We start from the raw sequence: 9541 nt of genomic DNA on the forward strand, positions 1-9541 counted from the left end.
GACAAAGGAAGTAAATTATTAGTTGGCAGAGGAATTTCCAGGAGGAGGTCTGGGTCATGCAAATGTGGAGGACATGACCCAGTGCCGGGCTCTGGCCAGTAGGGATAACATTCTTTGCAATACTTCAAAGTTTATAGACAGCATAGATTCTGAGAACTGAAAAGGGAGTTATTTTCCCAGTCCTTGGGCTTTCTTATTCCCTGGTCAGTGGTGTCAGCAAATTACTTGAACACGGATTCCAGTTCTTTGGTATTTTATCTCTCTTTACCCTCCTTCTCAACCAAAAGGGAGGAGGTGGAGGCCTGAGAGGTGGGAGATGGGGAAGAGGTCTCCCTTCTTATTGCAGTCTCAGCTCACTGCAACCTCCACCTTCTGGGCTCATGCCTCAGCCTCCCAAGTAGCTGGCATTATAGGTGCCTGCCACCACACCTGTACAATTTTTGTATTTTTAGTAGATATGGGTTTTCACCATGTTGGCCAGGCTGGTCTCAAACTCCTGACCTCAGCTGACTCACTCACCTCAGCTTCCCAAAGTGCTAGGATTACAGGCATGAGCCACTGTACCCGGCCTGGTTGTCTGTTTTTTAATAAAGCTCCTGGTTGGCCCAGTTCTATGAGAAAGTCTGATATGATTTGAAGATCTTTTAGGTCTTTTAGTGTTTTCCTTTAACAAATTACATATGAATGCATAAAATTATGCATTTCTCAAAGGTAAGAATACTATTCTTGTAACACACTACGCGTAGTGCCTAGATCAACTTCACAGTAGGATAGAAAAGACGTGCTCTATAGCTTAAAAGAGTCAGCTAGATAAGAGACATGTGTAAGAAAACTAGAGGTTTCCCATAGTTGGGATTGACCTAGAGGATAGGCATCACAGAAAATGTTAACATTTTAATAGGACAATGCTCCTCAAACCTTGAAATTTTGAATTATAATTTTGTGTTTTGCCATGCTTCATACTGTCTACATAAGCACTTACTTAATATTTTTCTTTGATCAATTTAATCACGCTATTTATGTACCTTCAAAGCAGTATAACCAGTGTCACTTGCTTTGAATCAAAGTAAACATGAAAATAAACACAATACAAAGCAAAATGATTAATTTGAAAATAAAATATAAAATGGAATTAATAATGAATATAATCATCTTCTCAACTAAAGATATTTGTCACTAAAAATAATGAAGTTATTGATCATATCGTAGTATAAAGTATTACTTGACTAGATGACACTTAATTTAAGAAGAACCTGGGTTCTATTTTAGGAAAATGATTGCATAATTTTGTTTGAGGTTAATCAGTGATGAAAATTCCATCTCTGAGTATTTTCCCAGGTCGTTAAATTATTTTAATAATTTGCACAGTAATTCATCCTATGCACATACCATCATTATTTCATTCCACCTCTACAACTGGACGTTTTGTTTGCATAGAATTTTTCAGCATAATAAATAATCATTTGAAGGCCAAGAAAAGAAAAAGAAAATTCCATCTCACACATGTATCTCCTGAGAAAAAGCAAAATATTTTATTTCCCTTCTCCAACAGGTTTGGGAACTAAGAACCAATTTTCTAACCATATTGATTTGTGATTACTTTTTAGTACAAGTCTATTCCAAGAAATCTTATGAAGAAATTTCCTAAACCTGAATTCTGTCTGAATTCTTCTGCATCTGTCCTATTCATGAACTTTTGCAAACAAGCATGTGTTATCCATTTATTTTTACCATTTGGTTTGGGAAAATATGCATGACATCTTTTTCTAATATTTAAATACATCCTCATAATATACATTCTATTTCTAACTTTGAAGTCAACATTGATTTGTCAGTCTCTCTGTCTGGCTGTCTAGCTGTCTCTCAACCCTATTTCACTTATAGTATACACCAAAATCCTTACAATGGTCTACAAAGCCCCACAGAATCTTATTTATTTGTCCCTCTCTTCCTTTTCCCCCATTCTCAATAAAAAGTTCCTGAAGACCAGGTAATTGAGTGTTCACTGCTTTATCACCTGAGCCTAAACCTGTTTTTGGTATGTGTATGTGTACCATAAATATTGATTGAATGTATAAGTACATTTTTAGTGAGCTCTCATATGAATTCCTACCAAGATTGCACAATCAAGAGACAACACCTTACAGCGCTAGTGTTCCTATCATTTCGTTCACGTGACTCATATGCTCTTTAACAGAACACTACCGTAAGCATCATGCCTTGTAAGAATACATTTTCGTCATTCAAATAAACATGTTGATGTGCAAGGTATATTCTCATTTTAATCTTAAATGGATGTGTGATTTTTCAGGTTAGAAGTTTTATTTGGAAAAACCCTGAAGCCGTCTCACACCACATATAGTTGAATGATGACTTAACGTCAACATAAAAGCTTATATTCACTTTCTTTTTTTTTTTTTTTTAATTTTTATTATACTTTAAGTTCTGGGATACATGTGCAGAACATGCAGGTTTGTTACACAGATATGCACATGCCATGGTAGTTTGCTGCACTCATCAACCCATCATCTACATTAGGTATTTCTCCCAACGTTGCCCCCCACCAGCCCCCACCTCCCAACAGGCCCCAGTGTGTGATGTTCCCCTCCCTGTGTCCATGTGTTCTCATTGTTCAACTCACTTTCTACTCTTCATGAAACTGAGGAAAAAAGTTGAGAACACAGTTACTTGAACTTAAAGAAAGTGACAAATGGAACCCTTTTACCAGCTACTTCTAAATCTCGAAGCACATCAGATTTTCCTGTAACTAAACAAGTAGATTTTCTTTTCTCAATTTAGAGGTATGCATAAAGAGTATAGAAATAAATGGTGACCTTCAAGAAACTAGCAATTGTATAGTCAGGGTGCAGTGGCTCACACCTGTGATCCCAGCACTTTGGGAGGCCAAGGCAGGCGAATCATCTGAGATTAGGAGTTCAAGAACAGCTGGGCCAACACGGCAAAACCCCATCTCTACTAAAACATACGAAAAATAGCCAGGTATGATGGCACGCACCTGTAATCTCAGCTACTCTGGCGACTGAGGCAGGGAGAATAGCTTGAACCCGGGAGTCAGAGGTTGCAGTGAGCAGAGACTGCACCACTGCACTCCAGCCTGGGCAAGGGTGAGACTCTATCTCAAAAATAAAAATAAATAATTAATTAAAAAATAAATAAAATATATGTATAACAATTAAAACTTTAAAATCCCTTTATCACCTAAAGTTGCTCAAATTGCCACCATTTCCAATTTTGTCGTGTCAAGGGCACTAAACACTAGACACTAGGCATTAGACGCTAGACAGACACTAGGCACTAGGTACAGGACACTAGAAAATATGCACTAGACACTAGACAGGCACTAGGCACTAGGTACGGAACACTGGGCACTAGACACTAGACAGGCACTAGGCACTAGGTGCAGGACACTAGACAATAGGCACTAGACACTAGACACTGTCTAAGGCAGCCCTATTCAACAGAAATATAAGTCACTAATGTGAACCATATATGTAATATTAAACATTTATTTATAATATATATAAATATTAACATATACCCTTTGTGGAAAAAGTCCACAGATTATGCCATTTTGAGAACTAGCTTGCAAGAAGAGAGGGATCACTCACAGCCAGAAGCTGAACTCCACAGTACAGTTCTTTAATATAGCAAATGCAAGTCTTCTTTTGTACATGAATACTCTGAAAACATCAACCAAGAATCACTTTGTGTGCAACAGAGAGTGTGGTGAGCTGGAGGCTCTCAGGAGTAAAAGAGGAGATGCACAGCCCGTATAAGAAGTGGAACTCTCATGACATTCAACAAGGGCAAGGAAGGTTAGACCTCTTTGAAGTTTACTAATTTACAACTTAATTTCGTTATTAATTTATCTGTAATCAAAAGAGAACAATTTATTCAGTAAAACAACTGGGATCCTCACAAGACTCATGGAATTTGTTCAGGGAACAAGAACTTTGAAGATGTCCAAAGATCTATAAAGTGGTCTTGATTTTTGTCAAGGGGAACAGAACATTAAGAATCCCTTTGGTAGCTGAATTATAAACTTTAGAATATGTGGCATGAATTTCTCTTGATGATGAAAACTTCTCTGATGTGAACTGCACATTCAGAAATATATTGATGAGGAAAAATCTTCAGTTACACATTTTAATGAATGTGTCCAATACCAGCTAGCCCTGTTATAAGGACCCCAGTCTACTTGGAATTTCCTAAAAGTAAATTTACCCTGGTACTGATGTCAAAAATACAGCTCTATGAATGTCACCTTTATGTCAGCAAACAGATTAAATGCTTCTAGTATCCAGCATAATGCCATTCTGTATGGTCTAGATCACATTTGTGATCGTATATTTGATACAGTTGTAAACCTTGGAAGAATATGCCTGCCTAAGAGAATAGCTTTTTTTCTAGTCTTAAACACATTACAGTTGCCAGTGTAAATCACTTGTCAGTCTATGGCAAATGTAACAGTGTTTTAATCTGAGAAAAGGGAGAAATAAAGTACAGATAATCTTTTTTGGCCATTTTCTTGGCACCGTCATACATCGGAGACTGACAGGTCCTTCACTTGAGTGACAGGTGTCCTTTGAAATGCCTGTGAATCAGTATCTGTACAGACTGTTGAAATGCATATTTCCATCCTTATCATAAAGGAATGGATGGGCAAGATAGGTGCTGTTAACATTGCAAATAGCTCCAGAATTATTCATTGTAAGCTCCAGGCAAAGAATAGGGGGAAAGTTTTATTATTCACCATGCACAATAGCAGGATGCTTAATGATTCTCGGTTACCTTGGCAGAATTGTCTGTCGACTTCAGGCACTAGCAGTGGGTGACACAGGTCTGGCCAAGTGTTAGAGCAAGATCATACATTCTGGTCCCATTTTAATTTCTAATACATTAATCTTTCCCTCCCAGATGCACAATGAATATTCCATAGACTCTTGTTTGTCAGAAGCTGTCTGGCTTTCATCTATTCAGGTGGTTTCATTGACTGTGAAAGCGTGCTTCAAAGGCCTGATCAGTCAATGACAACTGTCTCACAATAGCATTGAGTAATGCTTTCCTTTTTTCTTTTCAGGCATCTGATAGACAACTTTGACACCTGATCTCTGGGGACCTTATGGAGTCACTCAGAGTTCTTAAGAGACTTCCCTTACTTTATCATTCCAGAAAGAATTGTCACAGGTGAATGTATCGCACTTTCTCAGGAGCTGAACCTGACCCTTGAATCCATCTCATTTGCACTGCAGGTTTTACAATGAATTAAAATGGATTAAGTTGGCTTAATGCTGTTTTACAAGCAAGTGGAAAGCACTGCACCATTCATTTTTAATTTTAATCCTTTGTCTTAGCCTGCTAATTACTATTGTTTTAAGTTCATTATCCTGGCGTGCACATTGTTACTAGCTGGATACTAATGCTTGTAAGCAGTGTTCTTACTTTTGCAGGTACTGACCCTTCAATTATCAAATTAGTTCCTGTCATTGCTGAACAGCCGACTTTATAATCTACAATTCTCCTTTAAATTTTTATTCTTCTCTTGTCTCTAATTAATTAAGCAATAATACTATTGAAGCATCTTATGCAGAGGCTCAACTTCAAGAGCATTAAAAAGGAGAAAAGAAACTAAAATTGGATATGTGATTCCTCAAGTTTCTCTGACAACCTTGGGTCAGAGGAATTCTGTGATACCAAGTTTGTCTGTGAAGCTTGCAAAATATGACCATAGAAAGTAATGTGAGCCCTATTTTCTGTCTCATCACCACTTATTTCAAAGTCTCCACTAATTACAATTTAGATGCTACACTATAATCAAGTGGAAAGCATAAGGAAGTAAAGATGACATTGCTGAGAAATGATATGAAAAGATGAACCAGTCACAGAATTCAACAAACTCACTTCCCATACAGATCGAAATGTCTAATACAACATTCCTTCTTTTCAATGCAAGGATTATCTCCACAATATCTTCACGAAGTTCAGTTACCTCTCTGAACATTTTCTTTGAAGGGAACTCCACAACTTCAAATTTCAAAGTTTTGATCATTACAAAGCTTATTTTTATGAATTGCAATGTATCTTCCTTTAACTTTCATCTACTGGTCATAGTTCTCTGTTCTGAAGCTGAACACACATACTCACAAGAAAGACCACTGCCTTTGCTATACGACTATATTTCAACTATTTGAAGACTTCTAATTCCCTAAGTAGCAAAACTTTTAGATTCTTTCATACTCCAGTCAGTCGCTCCTACATATGGTTCTCTTTAGTCCTCTTCAGAGTAAACTTTCTTGTCAGACATTTAGAATAATTTGGAAGATAAGGCTATCCTCCATGTAGACTAACAAATCCAACCAAAACATAAATTCTCGCCCCCAGTTGTATCAGCCTCCATGAATCTTGACTCACTGGCTTTGCTTTCCTTCCTCATCACAGTGGAAGCACTATCCCTAATTCCATGGACTCTAGATTGTCTCCCCTCTTGTCTGTCCAAAGATGTTACACTTGGAGTTAACCCTGCTCTCTTCTACATCAGCAATTTATCCCTTTCTGTAAGATTAGTGTAGGCCAGTCGTGGTGGCTCATGCCTGGCAAGCAGACCTGCCTCACTGCCATTGACATCCTTACCATGTGTGCGGCAGACATCCAATGGCAGAGGTTCTCGCATTGCACTGAGAAGAATCTGATTCCATACCTGGAGAAGCTGAGTAACACCACGCTCAAGAAAATGCTGCTAAATGGGGTGGGCTACCTGCATGAGGGGCTCAACCTGATGGAGCGACAACTGGTGGAGCAGCTCTTCAGCTCAGGGGCTATCCAGGTGCTGGTGGCTTCTTGGAGTCTCTGCTGGTGCATGAACGTGGCTGCCCACCTGGTAATCATCATGGACACCCAGTACTACAATGGCAAGATCCACGTCTATGTGGATTACCCCATCTATGACATGCTTCAGTTGGTGGGCCATGCCAACCACCCTTTGCAGGACGATGAGGGGCAGGCACTGTGTCATCATGTGTCAGGGTTCCAACAAGGATTTCTTCAAGAAATTCTTATATGAGCCATTGCCGGTAGAATCTCACCTGGACCACTGTATGCCTGACCACTTCAATGTTGAGATCATCACCAAGACCATTGAGAACAAGCAGGATGCTGTGGACTACCTCACTTACACCTTTCTATACCGCCTCATGACACAGAACCCCAATTACTACAACATGCAGGGCATCTCCCATCATCACTTGTTCGACCACTTGTCAGAGCTGGCGGAGCAGACCCTGAGTAACCTGGAGCAGTCCAAATGCATCAGCATGAAGGACAAGATGGATGTGGTGCCTCTGAACCTGTGCATGGTCGCTGCCTACTGTTACATCAACTACACCACCATTGAGCTCTTCAGCATGTCCCTCAATGCCAAGATCAAGGTGTGAGGGCTCATTGAGATCATCTCCAATGTGGCAGGGTATGAGAACATTCCCATCTGGCATCATGAAGACAATCTCCTGAGGCAGTTGGCTCAGAAGGAATCCAAAAGCTGAATAACCCTAAGTTTAATGATACCCACATCAAGACCAACCTGCTCCTGCAGGCTCACCTGTCCCAGATGCAGCTGAGTGCTGAGCTGCAGTCAGATATCGAGGAAATCCTCAGTAAGGCAATCCGATCCATCCAGGCCTGCATGGATGTCCTCTTTAGCAATGGGTGGCTCAGCCCTGCTCTGGCAGGTATGGCCCAAATAGTCACCCAAACCATGTGGTCCAAGGCCTCATACCTGAAACAGCTGCCACACTTCACCTCTGAGCATATCAAACGTTGCACAGACAAGGGAATAGAGAGTGTTTTCGATATCATGGAGATGGGGGATGAAGAATGTAACACATTGCTTCAGCTGACTGACAGCCAGATTGCAAATGTGGTCTGCTTTTGTAACTGCTACCCTAATATCTAAGTGTCTTAGGTGGTGGATAAGAACAGCATCTGCAGTGGTGGGCCCGTGGTGATGCTGGTGCAGCTGGAGCGAGAGGATGACGTCACAGGCCATGTCATTGCACCTCTCTTCCCACAGAAACGTGAAGAGGGCTGGTGGTTGGTGATTGGAGACACCAAGTCTAAGAGCCTCGTCTCCATCAAGAGGCTGACCCTGCAGCAGGACAAGGTGAAGTTGGACAGTTGGACTTTGTGGCCTCAGCCACTGGTGCCTACAACTACACTCTGTATTTCATGAGTGACGCTTACATGGGATGTGACCAGGAATACAGATTCAGCATGGATGTGTAAGAAGCTGAGAAGGACAGTGATTCAGATTGAGTCCTGAGGCATTTACTCTTGGCTAAAAGGAGAGTTGAGGCTGAATTAAGAATGTGTACATTGCAGGGATCCTGGCTATGGGGACCAGGTTTACGGGCCTGAGGTCTGGCTAGCCAGGGTGGTGCTGTCCCTGCCCACCTCCACTTCCTTTTCTCTTGTTCACATCCTGGATGCGATGACAGCAGGTGTTGTGTAAAGCATAAATCATACATAGCCTTTTTAGGCATGTTCCTGGTAGTTCCTTTTGAGTCTGACATTCTAATAAAATAATTTGTAGAAAAAGTATTTTTTTCAAGGTGGAATTATTTTATTTCCTCAAGGTTGGCTGGACACTCATTCCAATTAAACTTCCCCCTAGCAGAAAAATATGCTAAGGAAATGGAAAACACAGCTCTTACCTTCCAAGAATTTGCCATGTGCAGAGAAAAAAAGATGTGTAAAAATAGATACTTAGAATAGGTAAGTGATCCAAATCCTAAATACAAAAAAACTAAAAATTGGATAATCCTAGTAACGACATCTGTGAAAGGTGTTCTTAACATGGGCTAAGATTTGAAGATCAAAAGGGCAACAGGAGGGAAATGGGTTAACAAGACCCAGCAGTGCTAGGGAAGCTGTCTCTGAGAAACAATGTCTCCAGAGACAGGTGAGTTTTAAAGTGATTCTCGGGTAGTCAAACGTGCATTCCCAAGGAAAGGTCTGGTCCTGCAGCTGGTCGTGGTGGGGAAGTCCTGCAAGCTGGAGTTGGGGTCCCAGGTGAATTCTGGGTAAGTTAATGCCTCTGGGACCTCCGTCACACATTTAATAGGGATGATGGCATCCAGCTAAATCACAAGGCAGCAAATGAGATATGGGAGACTGCTTTGAAACCTATGAAAGGTTTTACCTGTGAAAGCTCAAATTAAAGCAAATCAAAAAGAAAGGCAATAGCAAAAGTGGGCCTGGGGCTTTACCCAAGGAAAATGCAAGAGACGGAAATGAGTGGACTGAAAATACGGTGTATCAGGAGAGTGGCACATGCCTGTAAACCCAGCACGTTTGAAGACCAAGGGAGGAGGACCACTTGGGTCCAGGAGTTTGAAACCAGCCTGGGCAACAAAGGAAGACCCTGTCTCTAAAAAAGAAAATTAAAAATTTTAAAAAAAATTAAAAATCAAATGGTGCCTAAAGAGAGGGGGGAAGCAGGACATACACAAGGTAATTTGATGGAAGC

The 9541-nt window shown here is 40.5% G+C and overlaps 1 pseudogene; it reads left to right on the plus strand.

Annotated features, from left to right (window-relative positions):
• Positions 1-6752: 6752 nt before the first annotated feature.
• LOC101054327 (U5 small nuclear ribonucleoprotein 200 kDa helicase pseudogene) lies at positions 6753-8987 on the plus strand (annotated as a pseudogene).
• Positions 8988-9541: the final 554 nt, after the last annotated feature.

This window comes from Saimiri boliviensis, chromosome 5 (assembly GCF_048565385.1).
Source record: "Saimiri boliviensis isolate mSaiBol1 chromosome 5, mSaiBol1.pri, whole genome shotgun sequence".
Classification (NCBI taxonomy): domain Eukaryota; kingdom Metazoa; phylum Chordata; class Mammalia; order Primates; family Cebidae; genus Saimiri; species Saimiri boliviensis.